General features: G+C 34.8%; 22 non-coding genes and 1 pseudogene across 22 annotated transcripts; 1 reads left to right on the top strand and 22 right to left on the bottom strand.

Moving 5' to 3' along the window:
* Window positions 1-214: 214 nt before the first annotated feature.
* On the bottom strand, window positions 215-420 carry LOC118286842. The gene has a single exon (XR_004785514.2). It is a non-coding gene; the product is annotated as a small nucleolar RNA U3 (small nucleolar RNA).
* Window positions 421-961: 541 nt separating this feature from the next.
* On the bottom strand, window positions 962-1168 carry LOC118286833. Its single transcript, XR_004785506.1, has one exon. It is a non-coding gene; the product is annotated as a small nucleolar RNA U3 (small nucleolar RNA).
* A 576-nt stretch (window positions 1169-1744) lies between these two features.
* Window positions 1745-1951, bottom strand: LOC118286839. Its single transcript, XR_004785512.2, has one exon. It is a non-coding gene; the product is annotated as a small nucleolar RNA U3 (small nucleolar RNA).
* Window positions 1952-2766: 815 nt separating this feature from the next.
* LOC118286846 lies at window positions 2767-2973 on the bottom strand. The gene has a single exon (XR_004785518.1). It is a non-coding gene; the product is annotated as a small nucleolar RNA U3 (small nucleolar RNA).
* A 576-nt stretch (window positions 2974-3549) lies between these two features.
* Window positions 3550-3756, bottom strand: LOC118286841. Its single transcript, XR_004785513.2, has one exon. It is a non-coding gene; the product is annotated as a small nucleolar RNA U3 (small nucleolar RNA).
* Window positions 3757-4335: 579 nt separating this feature from the next.
* Window positions 4336-4542, bottom strand: LOC118286876. Its single transcript, XR_004785545.2, has one exon. It is a non-coding gene; the product is annotated as a small nucleolar RNA U3 (small nucleolar RNA).
* Window positions 4543-5079: 537 nt separating this feature from the next.
* LOC118286837 lies at window positions 5080-5286 on the bottom strand. Its single transcript, XR_004785510.2, has one exon. It is a non-coding gene; the product is annotated as a small nucleolar RNA U3 (small nucleolar RNA).
* A 589-nt stretch (window positions 5287-5875) lies between these two features.
* On the bottom strand, window positions 5876-6081 carry LOC118286853. The gene has a single exon (XR_004785524.2). It is a non-coding gene; the product is annotated as a small nucleolar RNA U3 (small nucleolar RNA).
* Window positions 6082-6657: 576 nt separating this feature from the next.
* LOC124849379 lies at window positions 6658-6863 on the bottom strand. The gene has a single exon (XR_007029798.1). It is a non-coding gene; the product is annotated as a small nucleolar RNA U3 (small nucleolar RNA).
* Window positions 6864-7667: 804 nt separating this feature from the next.
* LOC124849375 lies at window positions 7668-7874 on the bottom strand. The gene has a single exon (XR_007029794.1). It is a non-coding gene; the product is annotated as a small nucleolar RNA U3 (small nucleolar RNA).
* A 576-nt stretch (window positions 7875-8450) lies between these two features.
* On the bottom strand, window positions 8451-8657 carry LOC124849377. The gene has a single exon (XR_007029796.1). It is a non-coding gene; the product is annotated as a small nucleolar RNA U3 (small nucleolar RNA).
* A 589-nt stretch (window positions 8658-9246) lies between these two features.
* Window positions 9247-9452, bottom strand: LOC124849376. Its single transcript, XR_007029795.1, has one exon. It is a non-coding gene; the product is annotated as a small nucleolar RNA U3 (small nucleolar RNA).
* Window positions 9453-9991: 539 nt separating this feature from the next.
* LOC124849381 lies at window positions 9992-10198 on the bottom strand. The gene has a single exon (XR_007029800.1). It is a non-coding gene; the product is annotated as a small nucleolar RNA U3 (small nucleolar RNA).
* A 492-nt stretch (window positions 10199-10690) lies between these two features.
* On the bottom strand, window positions 10691-10897 carry LOC124849383. Its single transcript, XR_007029802.1, has one exon. It is a non-coding gene; the product is annotated as a small nucleolar RNA U3 (small nucleolar RNA).
* A 537-nt stretch (window positions 10898-11434) lies between these two features.
* On the bottom strand, window positions 11435-11641 carry LOC118286834. The gene has a single exon (XR_004785507.2). It is a non-coding gene; the product is annotated as a small nucleolar RNA U3 (small nucleolar RNA).
* A 492-nt stretch (window positions 11642-12133) lies between these two features.
* Window positions 12134-12340, bottom strand: LOC124849385. The gene has a single exon (XR_007029804.1). It is a non-coding gene; the product is annotated as a small nucleolar RNA U3 (small nucleolar RNA).
* A 576-nt stretch (window positions 12341-12916) lies between these two features.
* Window positions 12917-13123, bottom strand: LOC118286843. Its single transcript, XR_004785515.2, has one exon. It is a non-coding gene; the product is annotated as a small nucleolar RNA U3 (small nucleolar RNA).
* An 805-nt stretch (window positions 13124-13928) lies between these two features.
* On the bottom strand, window positions 13929-14135 carry LOC124849384. Its single transcript, XR_007029803.1, has one exon. It is a non-coding gene; the product is annotated as a small nucleolar RNA U3 (small nucleolar RNA).
* Window positions 14136-14627: 492 nt separating this feature from the next.
* On the bottom strand, window positions 14628-14834 carry LOC124849382. Its single transcript, XR_007029801.1, has one exon. It is a non-coding gene; the product is annotated as a small nucleolar RNA U3 (small nucleolar RNA).
* Window positions 14835-15369: 535 nt separating this feature from the next.
* On the bottom strand, window positions 15370-15576 carry LOC124849380. Its single transcript, XR_007029799.1, has one exon. It is a non-coding gene; the product is annotated as a small nucleolar RNA U3 (small nucleolar RNA).
* Window positions 15577-16150: 574 nt separating this feature from the next.
* LOC124849378 lies at window positions 16151-16357 on the bottom strand. The gene has a single exon (XR_007029797.1). It is a non-coding gene; the product is annotated as a small nucleolar RNA U3 (small nucleolar RNA).
* Window positions 16358-16613: 256 nt separating this feature from the next.
* LOC118286838 lies at window positions 16614-16820 on the top strand. The gene has a single exon (XR_004785511.2). It is a non-coding gene; the product is annotated as a small nucleolar RNA U3 (small nucleolar RNA).
* A 379-nt stretch (window positions 16821-17199) lies between these two features.
* On the bottom strand, window positions 17200-17389 carry LOC118286847 (annotated as a pseudogene).
* Window positions 17390-17924: the final 535 nt, after the last annotated feature.

The raw sequence follows: 17924 nt of genomic DNA, 5'->3' as shown, positions 1-17924 counted from the left end.
GTGCAAATGTAGATGTATTTTGGTTTTTATTGTAATACTGAGAACATGTTAGTGTAAAACAGAGTTTGATAAGTTTTCCCAAACTTTAAAAAAAATATATATTCCTACGTGAGATTCAGTGAACTTCTAAACTCAAAAATGTCCCAACAATAAAATTTGTGTTGAGGACACAAGAAATTGTGACATCATTGATATTTGTTTGATTCAGTATCTGACCACTCAGAACATGTTTCCTCCATCAGTGTCTCAATCAGAAACACTGAACAATCCTCAACAGTGGAGAAGAAACAGAGTCTTTCCACCAGATTCCTGCTCTGAAGGAAACATCTTCACTCTTCATCGTGGGCAGCGAGACCAACTCTTTAGAAACACATTTCTCAAGTCAACAACTAAAGAAATGATCCCAGAAAGTATAGTCTTGGTTTGGTTTGACTGTTTCTCTGTGTCTTATATCTACAGACGTGGACCTTTACTCCTGGTTTAACTCCTGTACCTCAGGAGGACAAACCTCCTACAATCAGTGACAAATTAAACTTCTACAACTTTTCTTTGGTTTGAACCAAATGAATGTGTTGTAAAAGCCATAAGCAGAGTCTCTCTTTGTCCACAAGGAAAAAAACAACTGTGTTTTTACGATTTTTTTTTGTGTTTTTGTGAGTTTTCAGATTCAATAATAAATAGATGTTATGTATTAACAAAATAAAAAACTATACGATACCTAGATCTTGCAAATCCACTCATATATATGTGCATATGTAGATGTATTTTGGGTTTTATTTTAATACTGAAAACATGTTAGTGTAAAACAGAGTTTGATAAGTCTTCCCAAACTGTTTAAAAAAATAATATTCCTACGTGAGATTCAGTGAACTTCTAAACTCAAAAATATCCCAACAGTAAAATTTGTGTTAAGGACACAAGAAATTGTGACATGATTGATATTTGTTTTTATCAGTATCTGACCACTCAGAACATGTTTCCTCCATCAGTGTCTCAGTCAGAAACACTGAACAATCATCAACAGTGGAGAAGAAACAGAGTCTTTCCACCAGATTCCTGCTCTGAAGGAAACATCTTCACTCTTCATCGTGGGCAGCGAGACCAAACTCTTTAGAAACACATTTCTCAAGTCAACAACTAAAGAAATGATCCCTGAAAGTATAGTCTTGGTTTGGTTTGACTGTTTCACTGTGTCTTATATCTACAGACGTGGACCTTTACTCATGGTTTAACTCCTGTAACTCAGGAGGACAAACCTCCTACAATCACAGCTTCATCTCAAACTTCCTAATCTGTAATTGTGGAGAGAAAAACTTCAGCAGCGTTAAACTTCTTAGAAATAATAAAAGTTTCACAACTTACATATTTTGATCTATAACTAAGTAGAATGTTTTATTGTTGTCGTCACATGTTGGTTGTTCTTGGTTGTCTCTTCAAAAGAAGAGTAAGATATTGCACAAAGATTTGGCAACAACAAATTTCTACCAATAGATGACCACTCACATGTTTGGAGAGAAACATTTCCGTGGTGAAACTTGGTAGAACTAATAGATATAATTCACAACTCAGGGATCTAGAGATATAACTTAGCAAATCATTCTCGGGTTTTTCACTCATGATAGTGAATTCATAGTTGGCAGTTTGAGAACAAAGTTTAACTATTAACAAAATAAAGATAAGACCTTCAACAAGATTTGGATGGCATATGGAAATTCACCTACTACTGAGTTTCAATCAGTATCTGACCACTCAGAACATGTTTCCTCCATCAGTGTCTCAGTCAGAAACACTGAACAATCATCAACAGTGGAGTAGAAACAGAGTCTTTCCACCAGATTCCTGCTCTGAAGGAAACATCTTCACTCTTCATCGTGGACAGCGAGACCAAACTCTTTAGAAACACATTTCTCAAGTCAACAACTAAAGAAATGATCCCTGAAAGTATAGTCTTGGTTTGGTTTGACTGTTTCTCTGTGTCTTATATCTACAGACGTGGACCTTTACTCATGGTTTAACTCCTGTAACTCAGGAGGACAAACCTCCTACAATCACAGCTTCATCTCAAACTTCATCATCTGTAATTGTGGAGAGAAAAACTTTAGCAGCGTAAAGCTTGTTAGAAATAATAAATATGTTTCATTACTTAAATATCAACATCATTAACTAAGAAGAAGATTTATTTTAGTTGTCATTAATGTATGCTTGTCTCTGCAGAAAATGTCCCCCGTATTTCAAAAAGATCTAAAGATGACTTGGATCAATGTTCATACATAAGATCTGGTTTTGCAGAATCCTAGATTTGAATGAGTTGGACACATCCAGCAGAAATGATGGAGAACAAAATGGATGAAAAAAATATTTCTTTAAAGAATGAAAATGAGACAAACAAGAAAAATGTCGATATTAAGAAAATGCATTTTTTCAAACATATTAAAAGTTCTAAATACCTTTGGACCAAAATTCAGCAAGAAAAAAAATGTTACACTGCTATGTAATGATTAGGTTTATAATTATTTAAAAAATATATATTTTTCTCATAACCAGTATCTTGCAAATGTAGATGTATTTTGATTTTTATTGTAATAATGAGATCATGTTAGTGTAAAACAGAGTTGGATAAGTTTTCCCAAACTTCAAAAAAAAAAAATATATATTCCTACATGAGATTCAGTGAACTTCTAAACTCAAAAATGTCCCAACAATAAAACTTGTCTTAAGGACACAAGAAATTGTGACATGATTGATATTTTTTTAATGCGGTATCTGACCACTCAGAACATGTTTCCTCCATCAGTGTCTCAGTCAGAAACACTGAACAATCATCAACAGTGGAGAAGAAACAGAGTCTTTCCAGCAGATTCCTGCTCTGAAGGAAACATCTTCACTCTTCATCGTGGACAGCGAGACCAAACTCTTTAGAAACACATTTCTCAAGTCAACAACTAAAGAAATAATCCCTGAAAGTATAGTCTTGGTTTGGTTTCACAGTTTCTCTGCGTCTTATATCTACAGACGTGGACCTTTACTCCTGGTTCATCTCCTGTAACTCAGGAGGACAAACCTCCTACAATCACAGCTTCATCTCAAACTTCCTATTCTGTAACTGAGGAGAGAAAAACTTCAGCACAGTTAAACTTGTTAGAAATAATAAAAGTTTCACAACTTACATATTTAGATCTATAACTAAGTAGAATGTTTTATTTTTGTTGTCACATGTTAGTTGTTCTTGGTTGTCTCTTCAAAAGAAGAGTAAGATATTGGACAAAGATTTGGCAACAACAAATTTCTACCAATAGATGACCACTCACACGTTAAGAGAGAAACATTTCCGTGGTGAAACTTGATAGAACTAATAGATATAATTCACAACTTAGGGATCTAGACATATAACTTAGGAAATCGTTCTGGGGTTTTTCACTCATGATGGTGAATTCATAGTTGGCAGTTTGAGAAAAGAGTTTAACTATTAACAAAATAAAGATAAGACCTTCAACAAGATTTGAATGTGATATGGAAATTCACCTGCTACTGAGTTTTTATCAGTTTCTGACCACTCAGAACATGTTTCCTCCATCAGTGTCTCAATCAGAAATACTGAACAATCATCAACAGTGGAGTAGAAACAGAGTCTTTCCACCAGATTCCTGCTCTGAAGGAAACATTTTCACTCTTCATCGTGGGCAGCGAGACCAAACTCTTTAGAAACACATTTCTCAAGCCAACAACTAAAGAAATGATCCCTGAAAGTATAGTCTTGGTTTGGTTTCACTGTTTCTCTGTGTCTTATATCTACAGACGTGGACCTTTACTCCTGGTTTAACTCCTGTAACTCAGGAGGACAAACCTCCTACAATCACAGCTTCATCTCAAACTTCATCATCTGTTTTTGTGGAGAGAAAAACTTCAGCACCGTCAAACTAGTTAGAAATAATAAAAGTTTCACAACTTACATATTTAGATCCATAACTAATAAGAACGTTTTCTTTTTGTTGTCACATCTTGGTTTTTCATGGTTGTCTCTTCAAAAGAAAAGTAAGATATTGGCCAACGATTTGGAAACAACAAAATTCTACCAATAGATGACCACTCACAACATGTTTGGAGAGAAACATTTCCGTTGTGAGACTTGATAGAACTAATAGATATAACTCACAACCTAGGGATCTAGAGATATTACTTAGGACATTGTTTTGGGGTTTTCACTCATGATGTTGTATTCATAGTTGACAGAGTGAGAAAAAAAGTTTAACTATTAACAAAATAAAGATGAAACCTTCAACAAGATTTGGATGTGATATGGAAATTCACCTACTACTGAGTTTCAATCAGTGTCTGACCACTCAGAACATGTTTCCTCCATCAGTGTCTCAGTCAGAAACACTGAACAATCATCAACAGTGGAGTAGAAACAGAGTCTTTCCACCAGATTCCTGCTCTGAAGGAAACATCTTCACTCTTCATCGTGGGCAGCGAGACCAAACTCTTTAGAAACACAGTTCTCAAGTCAACAACTAAAGAAATGATCCCTGAAAGTATAGTCTTGGTTTGGTTTCACTGTTTCTCTGTGTCTTATATCTACAGACATGGACCTTTACTCATGGTTTAACTCCTGTACCTCAGGAGGACAAACCTCCTACAATCAGTGACAAATTAAACTTCTACAACTTTTCTTTGGTTTGAACCAAATTAATGTGTTGTAAAAGCCATAAGCAGAGTCTCTCTTTGTCCACAAGGAAAAAAACAACTGTGTTTTTCCGATTTTTTTTGTTTTTGTGAGTTTTCAGATGCAATAATAAATAGTTGTTAGTATTAACAAAATGAAAAACTATACGATACATAGATCTTGCAAATCCACTCATATATATGTGCATATGTAGATGTATTTTGGTTTTTATTGTAATACTGAGAACATGTTAGTGTAAAACAGAGTTTGATAAGTCTTCCCAAACTGTTTGAAAAAATAATATTCCTATGTGAGATTCAGTGAACTTCTAAACTCAAAAATGTCCCAACAGTGAAATTTGTGTTAAGGACACAAGAAATTCTGACATGATTGATATTTGTTTAATTCAGTATCTGACCACTCAGAACATGTTTCCTCCATCAGTGTCTCAGTCAGAAACACTGAACAATCATCAACAGTGGAGAAGAAACAGAGTCTTTCCACCAGATTCCTGCTCTGAAGGAAACATCTTCACTCTTCATCGTGGACAGCGAGACCAAACTCTTTAGAAACACATTTCTCAAGTTAACAACTAAAGAAATGATCCCTGAAAGTATAGTCTTGGTTTGGTTTGACTGTTTCTCTGTGTCTTATATCTACAGACATGGACCTTTACTCCTGGTTTAACTCCTGTAACTCAGGAGGACAAACCTCCTACAATCACAGCTTCATCTCAAACTTCATCATCTGTTTTTGTGGAGAGAAAAACTTAAGCAGCTTGTTAGAAAAAATAAATATGTTTCATTATTTAAATATCAACATCATTAACTAAGAAGAATATTTATTTTAGTTGTCACTAATGTATGCTTGTCTCTGCAGAAAATGTCCCCCGTCTTTCAAAAAGATTTAAAGATGACTTGGAACAATGTTCATACATAAGGTTTTTTTTTACAGAATCCTAGATTTGAATGAGTTGGACAAGTTCAGCAGAAATGATGGACAACAAAATGGTTGAAAAAAAAAATTTCTTTAAAGAAGGAGATCAGACAAACAAGAAAAATGTCAATATTAAGAAAATGCATTTTTTCAAATATTTAAAGTTCTAAATACCGTTGGACCAAAATTCAGCAAGTAAAAAATGTTATGCTGCTATGTAATAATAAGGTTTATAATTATTTAAAAAATATATATTTTTCTCATAACCAGTATCTGACCACTCAGAACATGTTTCCTCCATCAGTGTCTCATTCAGAAACACTGAACAATCATCAACAGTGGAGAAGAAACAGAGTCTTTCCACCAGATTCCTGCTCTGAAGGAAACATCTTCACTCTTCATCGTGGGCAGCGAGACCAACTCTTTAGAAACACATTTCTCAAGTCAACAACTAAAGAAATGATCCCTGAAAGTATAGTCTTGGTTTGGTTTGACTGTTTCTCTGTGTCTTATATCTACAGACGTGGACCTTTACTCATGGTTTAACTCCTGTAACTCAGGAGGACAAACCTCCTACAATCACAGCTTCATCTCAAACTTCCTAATCTGTAATTGTGGAGAGAAAAACTTCAGCACCGTTAAACTTGTTAGAAATAATAAAAGTTTCACAACTTACATATTTAGATCCATAACTAAGAAGAACGTTTTATTTTTGTTGTCACATGTTGGTTGTTCTTGGTTGTCTCTTCAAAAGAAGAGTAAGATATTGCACAAAGATTTGGAAACAACAAATTTCTACCAATAGATGACCACTCACATGTTATAAGAGAAACATTTCCGTGGTGAAACTTGATAGAACTAATAGATATAATTCACAACTTAGGGATCTAGAGATATAACTTGGCTAATCGTTCTGGGGTTTTTCACTCATGATGTTGAATTCATAGTTGGCAGTTTGAGAAAAAAGTTTAACTATTAACAAAATAAAGGTAAAACCTTCAACAAGATTTGGATGTGATATGGAAATTCACCTACTACTGAGTTTCAATCAGTATCTGACCACTCAGAACATGTTTCCTCCATCAGTGTCTCAGTCAGAAACACTGAACAATCATCAACAGTGGAGTAGAAACAGAGTCTTTCCACCAGATTCCTGCTCTGAAGGAAACATCTTCACTTTTCATCGTGGGCAGCGAGACCAACTCTTTAGAAACACATTTCTCAAGTCAACAACTAAAGAAATGATCCCTGAAAGTATAGTCTTGGTTTGGTTTGACTGTTTCTCTGTGTCTTATATCTACAGACGTGGACCTCTACTCATGGTTTAACTCCTGTAACTCAGGAGGACAAACCTCCTACAATCACAGCTTCATCTCAAACTTCATCATCTGTTTTTGTGGAGATAAAAGCTTCAGCAGCTTGTTAGAAAAAATAAATATGTTTCATTACTTAAATATCAGCATCATTAACTAAGAAGAATATTTATTTTAGTTGTCACTAATGTATGCTTGTCTCTGCAGAAAATGTCCCCTGTCTTTCAAAAAGATCTAAAGATGACTTGGATCAATGTTCATACATAAGATCTGGTTTTGCAGAATCCTAGATTTGAATGTGTTGGACACATCCAGCAGAAATGATGGAGAACAAAATGGTTGAAAAAAATATTTCTTTAAAGAATGAAAATGAGACAAACAAGAAAAATGTCGATATTAAGAAAATGCATTTTTTCAAACATATTAAAAGTTGTAAATACCTTTGGACCAAAATTCAGCAAGAAAAAAAAATGTTACGCTGCTATGAAATGATAAAGTTTATAATTATTTAAAATATATATATTTTTCTCATAACCAGTATCTTGCAAATGTAGATGTATTTTGATTTTTATTGTAATATTGAGAACATGTTAGTGTAAAACAGAGTTTGATAAGTTTTCTCAAACTGTTTTAAAAAATAATATTCCTATGTGAGATTCAGTGAACTTTTAACTCAAAAATGTCCCAACAGTAAAATATGTCTTAAAGACACAAGAAATTGTGACATGATTGATATTTGTTTAATGCGGTATCTGACCACTCAGAACATGTTTCCTCCATCAGTGTCTCATTCATAAACACTGAACAATCATCAACAGTGGAGAAGAAACAGAGTCTTTCCACCAGATTCCTGCTCTGAAGGAAACATCTTCACTCTTCATCGTGGGCAGCGAGACCAAACTCTTTAGAAACACATTTCTCAAGTCAACAACTAAAGAAATGATCCCTGAAAGTATAGTCTTGGTTTGGTTTGACTGTTTCTCTGTGTCTTATATCTACAGACGTGGACCTTTACTCATGGTTTAACTCCTGTAACTCAGGAGGACAAACCTCCTACAATCACAGCTTCATCTCAAACTTCATCATCTGTAATTGTGCCGAGAAAAACTTCAGCACCGTTAAACTTGTTAGAAATAATAAAAGTTTCACAACTTACATATTTAGATCCATAACTAAGAAGAACGTTTTATTTTTGTTGTCACATGTTGGTTGTTCTTGGTTGTCTCTTCAAAAGAAGAGTAAGATATTGCACAAAGATTTGGAAACAACAAATTTCTACCAATAGATGACGACTCACATGTTATAAGAGAAACATTTCCGTGGTGAAACTTGATAGAACTAATAGATATAATTCACAACTTAGGGATCTAGAGATATAACTTAGCAAATCGTTCTGGGGTTTTTCACTCATGATGGTGAATTCATAGTTGGCAGTTTGAGAAAAAAGTTTAACTATTAACAAAATAAAGATAAAACCTTCAACAAGATTTGAATGTGATATGGAAATTCACCTACTACTGAGTTTCAATCAGTATCTGACCACTCAGAACATGTTTCCTCCATCAGTGTCTCAGTCAGAAACACTGAACAATCATCAACAGTGGAGAAGAAACAGAGTCTTTCCACCAGATTCCTGCTCTGAAGGAAACATCTTCACTCTTCATCGTGGGCAGCGAGACCAAACTCTTTAGAAACACATTTCTCAAGTCAACAACTAAAGAAATGATCCCAGAAAGTATAGTCTTGGTTTGGTTTCACTGTTTCTCTGTGTGTTATATCTACAGACGTGGACCTTTACTCATGGTTCAACTCCTGTAACTCAGGAGGAAAAACCTCCCACAATCACAGCTTCATCTCAAACTTCATCATCTGTTTTTGTGGAAAGAAAAATTTCAGCAGCGTAAAGCTTGTTAGAAATAATAAATATGTTTCATTACTTAAATATCAACATCATTAACTAAGAAGAAGATTTATTTTGTGTTGTCATTAATGTATGCTTGGCTCTGCAGAAAATGTCCCGCGTCTTTCAAAAAGATGACTTGGAACAATGTTCATACATAAGATTTGGTTTTGCAGAATCCTAGATTTGAATGAGTTGGACACATTCAGCAGAAATGATGGAGAACAAAATGGTTGAAAAAAAAATTCTTTAAAGAATGAAATTCAGACAAACAAGAAAAATGTCAATATTAAGAAAATGCATTTTTTTAAACATTAAAAGTTCTAAATACCTTTGGACCAAAATTCAGCAAGTAAAAAATGTTACGCTGCTATGTAGTAATTAGGTTTATAATTATTAAAAAACATATATATTTTTCTCATAACCAGTATCTGACCACTCAGAACATGTTTCCTCCATCAGTGTCTCAGTCAGAAACACTGAACAATCATCAACAGTGGAGAAGAAACAGAGTCTTTCTACCAGATTCCTGCTCTGAAGGAAACATCTTCACTCTTCATCGTGGGCAGCGAGACCAACTCTTTAGAAACACATTTCTCAAGTCAACAACTAAAGAAATGATCCCTGAAAGTATAGTCTTGGTTTGGTTTCACAGTTTCTCTGTGTCTTATATCTACAGACATGGACCTTTACTCCTGGTTCAACTCCTGTAACTCAGGAGGACAAACCTCCTACAATCAGTGACAAATTAAACTTCTACAACTTTTCTTTGGTTTGAACCAAATGAATGAGTTGTAAAAGCCATAAGCAGAGTCTCTCTTTGTCCACAAGGAAAAAAACAACTGTGTTTTTATGATTTTTTTTTGTTTTTGTGAGTTTTCAGATGCAATAATAAATAGATGTTACGTTTTAACAAAATAAAAAACTATACGATACCTAGATCTTGCAAATCCACTCATATATATGTGCAAATGTAGATGTATTTTGGTTTTTATTGTAATACTGAGAACATGTTAGTGTAAAACAGAGTTTGATAAGTCTTCCCAAACTGTTTAAAAAAATAATATTCCTACGTGAGATTCAGTGAACTTCTAAACTCAAAAATGCCCCAACAGTGAAATTTGTGTTAAGGACACAAGAAATTCTGACATGATTGATATTTGTTTAATTCAGTATCTGACCACTCAGAACATGGTTCCTCCATCAGTGTCTCAGTCAGAAACACTGAACAATCATCAACAGTGGAGAAGAAACAGAGTCTTTCCACCAGATTCCTGCTCTGAAGGAAACATCTTCACTCTTCATCGTGGGCAGCGAGACCAAACTCTTTAGAAACACATTTCTCAAGTCAACAACTAAAGAAATGATCCCTGAAAGTATAGTCTTGGTTTGGTTTCACTGTTTCTCTGTGTCTTATATCTACAGACGTGGACCTTTACTCATGGTTTAACTCCTGTAACTCAGGAGGACAAACCTCCTACAATCACAGCTTCATCTCAAACTTCATCATCTGTTTTTGTGGAGAGAAAAACTTCAGCACCGTTAAACTAGTTAGAAATAATAAAGGTTTCACAACTTACATATTTAGATCTAAAACTAAGAAGAACGTTTTATTTTTGTTGTCACATGTTGGTTGTTCTGGGTTGTCTCTTCAAAAGAAGAGTAAGATATTGCACAAAGATTTGGCAACAACAAATTTCTACCAATAGATGACAACTCACATGTTAAGAGAGAAACATTTCCGTGGTGAAACTTGATAGAATTAATAGATATAATTCACAACTTAGTTTAACTATTAACAAAATAAAGATAAGATCTTCAAGAAGATTGGGATGTGATATGGAAATTCACCTACTACTGAGTTTTTATCAGTTTCTGACCACTCAGAACATGTTTCCTCCATCAGTGTCTCAGTCAGAAACACTGAACAATCCTCAACAGTGGAGTAGAAACAAAGTCTTTCCACCAGATTCCTGCTCTGAAGGAAACATCTTCACTCTTCATCGTGGGCAGCGAGACCAAACTCTATAGAAACACATTTCTCAAGTCAACAACTAAAGAAATAATCCCTGAAAGTATAGTCTTGGTTTGGTTTGACTGTTTCTCTGTGTCTTATATCTACAGACATGGACCTTTACTCCTGGTTTAACTCCTGTACCTCAGGAGGACAAACCTCCTACAATCAGTGACAAATTAAACTTCTACAACTTTTCTTTGGTTTGAACCAAATTAATGTGTTGTAAAAGCCATAAGCAGAGTCTCTCTTTGTCCACAAGGAAAAAAACAACTGTGTTTTTCCGATTTTTTTTGTTTTTGTGAGTTTTCAGATGCAATAATAAATAGTTGTTAGTATTAACAAAATGAAAAACTATACGATACATAGATCTTGCAAATCCACTCATATATATGTGCATATGTAGATGTATTTTGGTTTTTATTGTAATACTGAGAACATGTTAGTGTAAAACAGAGTTTGATAAGTCTTCCCAAACTGTTTAAAAAAATAATATTCCTACGTGAGATTCAGTGAACTTCTAAACTCAAAAATGTCCCAACAGTGAAATTTGTGTTAAGGACACAAGAAATTGTGACATGATTGATATTTGTTTAATTCAGTATCTGACCACTCAGAACATGGTTCCTCCATCAGTGTCTCAGTCAGAAACACTGAACAATCATCAACAGTGGAGAAGAAACAGAGTCTTTCCACCAGATTCCTGCTCTGAAGGAAACATCTTCACTCTTCATCGTGGGCAGCGAGACCAAACTCTTTAGAAACACATTTCTCAAGTCAACAACTAAAGAAATGATCCCTGAAAGTATAGTCTTGGTTTGGTTTGACTGTTTCTCTGTGTCTTATATCTACAGACGTGGACCTTTACTCATGGTTTAACTCCTGTAACTCAGGAGGACAAACCTCCTACAATCACAGCTTCATCTCAAACTTCATCATCTGTTTTTGTGGAGAGAAAAACTTCAGCACCGTTAAACTAGTTAGAAATAATAAAAGTTTCACAACTTACATATTTAGATCTAAAACTAAGAAGAACGTTTTATTTTTGTTGTCACATGTTGGTTGTTCTTGGTTGTCTCTTCAAAAGAAGAGTAAGATATTGCACAAAGATTTGGCAACAACAAATTTCTACCAATAGAGGACAACTCACATGTTAAGAGAGAAACATTTCCGTGCTGAAACTTGATAGAATTAATAGATATAATTCACAACTTAGTTTAACTATTAACAAAATAAAGATAAGATCTTCAAGAAGATTGGGATGTGATATGGAAATTCACCTACTACTGAGTTTTTATCAGTTTCTGACCACTCAGAACATGTTTCCTCCATCAGTGTCTCAGTCAGAAACACTGAACAATCATCAACAGTGGAGAAGAAACAGAGTCTTTCCACCAGATTCCTGCTCTGAAGGAAACATCTTCACTCTTCATCGTGGGCAGCGAGACCAAACTCTTTAGAAACACATTTCTCAAGTCAACAACTAAAGAAATGATCCCTGAAAGTATAGTCTTGGTTTGGTTTGACTGTTTCTCTGTGTCTTATATCTACAGACGTGGACCTTTACTCATGGTTTAACTCCTGTAACTCAGGAGGACAAACCTCCTATAATCACAGCTTCATCTCAAACTTCATCATCTGTAATTGTGGAGAGAAAAACTTCAGCACCGTTAAACTTGTTAGAAATAATAAAAGTTTCACAACTTACATATTTAGATCCATAACTAAGAAGAACGTTTTATTTTTGTTGTCACATGTTGGTTGTTCTTGGTTGTCTCTTCAAAAGAAGAGTAAGATATTGCACAAAGATTTGGAAACAACAAATTTCTACCAATAGATGACCACTCACATGTTATAAGAGAAACATTTCCGTGGTGAAACTTGATAGAACTAATAGATATAATTCACAACTTAGGGATCTAGAGATATAACTTGGCTAATCGTTCTGGGGTTTTTCACTCATGATGTTGAATTCATAGTTGGCAGTTTGAGAAAAAAGTTTAACTATTAACAAAATAAAGGTAAAACCTTCAACAAGATTTGGATGTGATATGGAAATTCACCTACTACTGAGTTTCAATCAGTATCTGACCACTCAGAACATGTTTCCTCCGTCAGTGTCTCAGTCAGAAACACTGAACAATCATCAACAGTGGAGTAGAAACAGAGTCTTTCCACCAGATTCCTGCTCTGAAGGAAACATCTTCACTCTTCATCGTGGGCAGCGAGACCAAACTCTTTAGAAACACATTTCTCAAGTCAACAACTAAAGAAATGATCCCTGAAAGTATAGTCTTGGTTTGGTTTGACTGTTTCTCTGTGTCTTATATCTACAGACGTGGACCTTTACTCATGGTTTAACTCCTGTAACTCAGGAGGACAAACCTCCTACAATCACAGCTTCATCTCAAACTTCATCATCTGTTTTTGTGGAGATAAAAGCTTCAGCAGCTTGTTAGAAAAAATAAATATGTTTCATTACTTAAATATCAGCATCATTAACTAAGAAGAATATTTATTTTAGTTGTCACTAATGTATGCTTGTCTCTGCAGAAAATGTCCCCTGTCTTTCAAAAAGATCTAAAGATGACTTGGATCAATGTTCATACATAAGATCTGGTTTTGCAGAATCCTAGATTTGAATGTGTTGGACACATCCAGCAGAAATGATGGAGAACAAAATGGTTGAAAAAAATATTTCTTTAAAGAATGAAAATGAGACAAACAAGAAAAATGTCGATATTAAGAAAATGCATTTTTTCAAACATATTAAAAGTTGTAAATACCTTTGGACCAAAATTCAGCAAGAAAAAAAAATGTTACGCTGCTATGAAATGATAAAGTTTATAATTATTTAAAATATATATATTTTTCTCATAACCAGTATCTTGCAAATGTAGATGTATTTTGATTTTTATTGTAATATTGAGAACATGTTAGTGTAAAACAGAGTTTGATAAGTTTTCTCAAACTGTTTTAAAAAATAATATTCCTATGTGAGATTCAGTGAACTTCTAAACTCAAAAATGTCCCAACAGTAAAATATGTCTTAAAGACACAAGAAATTGTGACATGATTGATATTTGTTTTATGCGGTATCTGACCACTCAGAACATGTTTCCTCCATCAGTGTCTCATTCAGAAACACTGAACAATCATCAACAGTGGAGAAGAAACAGAGTCTTTCCACCAGATTCCTGCTCTGAAGGAAACATCTTCACTCTTCATCGTGGGCAGCGAGACCAAACTCTTTAGAAACACATTTCTCAAGTCAACAACTAAAGAAATGATCCCTGAAAGTATAGTCTTGGTTTGGTTTGACTGTTTCTCTGTGTCTTATATCTACAGACGTGGACCTTTACTCATGGTTTAACTCCTGTAACTCAGGAGGACAAACCTCCTACAATCACAGCTTCATCTCAAACTTCATCATCTGTTTTTGTGGAGAGAAAAACTTCAGCACCGTTAAACTAGTTAGAAATAATAAAAGTTTCACAACTTACATATTTAGATCTAAAACTAAGAAGAACGTTTTATTTTTGTTGTCACATGTTGGTTGTTCTGGGTTGTCTCTTCAAAAGAAGAGTAAGATATTGCACAAAGATTTGGCAACAACAAATTTCTACCAATAGATGACAACTCACATGTTAAGAGAGAAACATTTCCGTGGTGAAACTTGATAGAATTAATAGATATAATTCACAACTTAGTTTAACTATTAACAAAATAAAGATAAGATCTTCAAGAAGATTGGGATGTGATATGGAAATTCACCTACTACTGAGTTTTTATCAGTTTCTGACCACTCAGAACATGTTTCCTCCATCAGTGTCTCAGTCAGAAACACTGAACAATCATCAACAGTGGAGTAGAAACAGAGTCTTTCCACCAGATTCCTGCTCTGAAGGAAACATCTTCACTCTTCATCGTGGGCAGCGAGACCAAACTCTATAGAAACACATTTCTCAAGTCAACAACTAAAGAAATAATCCCTGAAAGTATAGTCTTGGTTTGGTTTGACTGTTTCTCTGTCTTATATCTACAGACATGGACCTTTACTCCTGGTTTAACTCCTGTACCTCAGGAGGACAAACCTCCTACAATCAGTGAAAAATTAAACTTCTACAACTTTTCTTTGGTTTGAACCAAATTAATGTGTTGTAAAAGCCATAAGCAGAGTCTCTCTTTGTCCACAAGGAAAAAAACAACTGTGTTTTTCCGATTTTTTTTGTTTTTGTGAGTTTTCAGATGCAATAATAAATAGTTGTTAGTATTAACAAAATGAAAAACTATACGATACATAGATCTTGCAAATCCACTCATATATATGTGCATATGTAGATGTATTTTGGTTTTTATTGTAATACTGAGAACATGTTAGTGTAAAACAGAGTTTGATAAGTCTTCCCAAACTGTTTAAAAAAATAATATTCCTACGTGAGATTCAGTGAACTTCTAAACTCAAAAATGTCCCAACAGTGAAATTTGTGTTAAGGACACAAGAAATTGTGACATGATTGATATTTGTTTAATTCAGTATCTGACCACTCAGAACATGGTTCCTCCATCAGTGTCTCAGTCAGAAACACTGAACAATCATCAACAGTGGAGAAGAAACAGAGTCTTTCCACCAGATTCCTGCTCTGAAGGAAACATCTTCACTCTTCATCGTGGGCAGCGAGACCAAACTCTTTAGAAACACATTTCTCAAGTCAACAACTAAAGAAATGATCCCTGAAAGTATAGTCTTGGTTTGGTTTCACTGTTTCTCTGTGTCTTATATCTACAGACGTGGACCTTTACTCATGGTTTAACTCCTGTAACTCAGGAGGACAAACCTCCTACAATCACAGCTTCATCTCAAACTTCATCATCTGTTTTTGTGGAGAGAAACTTCAGCACCGTTAAACTAGTTAGAAATAATAAAAGTTTCACAACTTACATATTTAGATCTAAAACTAAGAAGAACGTTTTATTTTTGTTGTCACATGTTGGTTGTTCTTGGTTGTCTCTTCAAAAGAAGAGTAAGATATTGCACAAAGATTTGGCAACAACAAATTTCTACCAATAGATGACCACTCACATGTTTGGAGAGAAACATTTCCGTGGTGAAACTTGATAGAACTAATAGATATAATTCACAACTTAGGGATCTAGAGATATAACTTAAAAAATCGTTCATGGGTTTTTCACTCATGATGGTGAATTCATAGTTGGCAGTGTGAGAAAAAAGTTTAACTATTAACAAAATAAAGATAAGACCTTCAAGAAGATTGGGATGTGATATGGAAATTCACCTACTACTGAGTTTTTATCAGTTTCTGACCACTCAGAACATGTTTCCTCCATCAGTGTCTCAGTCAGAAACACTGAACAATCATCAACAGTGGAGAAGAATCAGAGTCTTTCCACCAGATTCCTGCTCTGAAGGAAACATCTTCACTCTTCATCGTGGGCAGCGAGACCAAACTCTTTAGAAACATATTTCTCAAGTCAACAACTAAAGAAATAATCCCTGAAAGTATAGTCTTGGTTTGGTTTGACTGTTTCTCTGTGTCTTATATCTACAGACGTGGACCTTTACTCCTGGTTGCTGTGATTGTAGGAGGTTTGTCGTTCTTATTAGTTATAGATCCAAATATCTTAGTTACGAAACATATTTATTATTTCTAACTAGTTTAACGCTGTGATTGTAGGAGGTTTGTCCTCCTGAGTTACAGGAGATGAACCATGAGTAAAAGTCCACGTCTGTAGATATAAGACACAGAGAAACAGTCAAACCAAACCAAGACTATACTTTCAGGGATCATTTCTTTAGTTGTTGACTTGAGAAATGTGTTTCTAAAGAGTTTGGTCTCGCTGCCCACGATGAAGAGTGAAGATGTTTCCTTCAGAGCAGGAATCTGGTGGAAAGACTCTGTTTCTTCTCCACTGTTGATGATTGTTCAGTGTTTCTGACTGAGACACTGATGGAGGAAACATGTTCTGAGTGGTCAGATACTGATTGTAACAACCAACAATAATCATGTTTTTTTTTTGTTTTTTTTTAAAGTTTAAGTTACTTTATTATTGTTATAGTAGTTAAGCGATTCATTTGATCTCATCGTTTAACAGACATGGACCATTATTGCTGTTATTCAGGAACAAAAAAATCCTACAATCACTTTCATCTCAAATCTCAATTTTCTTATTTTTTAATTCAAATCTTCAAATAATAACGAACACCACCAGATGATTCCCTCAATCAATCCTGCACACAACATTTTGCCTGTTAATTTTCATTTAAACCAGCCTGAAACATGTTGGGTATTTTCTGTGTTACATGGAACAATGACCTGTTTATGAAGTTCACATCATTTATAACCAGTATCTGACCACTCAGAACATGTTTCCTCCATCAGTGTCTCATTCAGAAACACTGAACAATCATCAACAGTGGAGAAGAAACAGAGTCTTTCCACCAGATTCCTGCTCTGAAGGAAATATCTTCACTCTTCATCGTGGGCAGCAAAACCAAACTCTTTAGAAACACATTTCTCTTGGTAGTCTTGGGTTGAGTCCAATGTTTTCTCATGTCCTTATGTCTGGAGATCTGCACTCTTACTCGTGGTGACACAGAGAGACAAACCTCCTCCAACCAAACATCTTGACAAACAAAGAAACTTTCCCAGCTGTAAAACTGAAACCATCTGCAGTGAATAATGAAATACCTTATAATTTCTCTGTTTCATCAGTTGTCACATGTTTCCACTCGTAATACTTGCGTTCGTTGTGGTCTCTGCTACTTCTTGTTTTCATCTGCTTATCTTTCCCTGGTGCAAGTTTGAGCAGAGACACTTTCACTTTTTATTTGGCCTCACTCTGTTTTTGCACCACTGATGATTTGCTCAACACAGGGTTTGCATGTCACAGTGACCAACACAGTTCTTGTGACATTGTGGAAAGAGATGCTGCAGGAAAACATAAAACAAGAACCTTTTTGTGAAAATGTTATCACTGAAAGGAAATACTAAAATATTAAAACATAGTGGACAGAAATGTAATCACAAGGATACTGTATCTACACTAGTCTTCACATGCACAGTCTGATGTCTGACA

The sequence above is a fragment of the Scophthalmus maximus genome, chromosome 15 (assembly GCF_022379125.1).
Source record: "Scophthalmus maximus strain ysfricsl-2021 chromosome 15, ASM2237912v1, whole genome shotgun sequence".
NCBI classification, from domain to species: domain Eukaryota; kingdom Metazoa; phylum Chordata; class Actinopteri; order Pleuronectiformes; family Scophthalmidae; genus Scophthalmus; species Scophthalmus maximus.
This window is presented reverse-complemented; position numbering and strand designations above follow the sequence as displayed.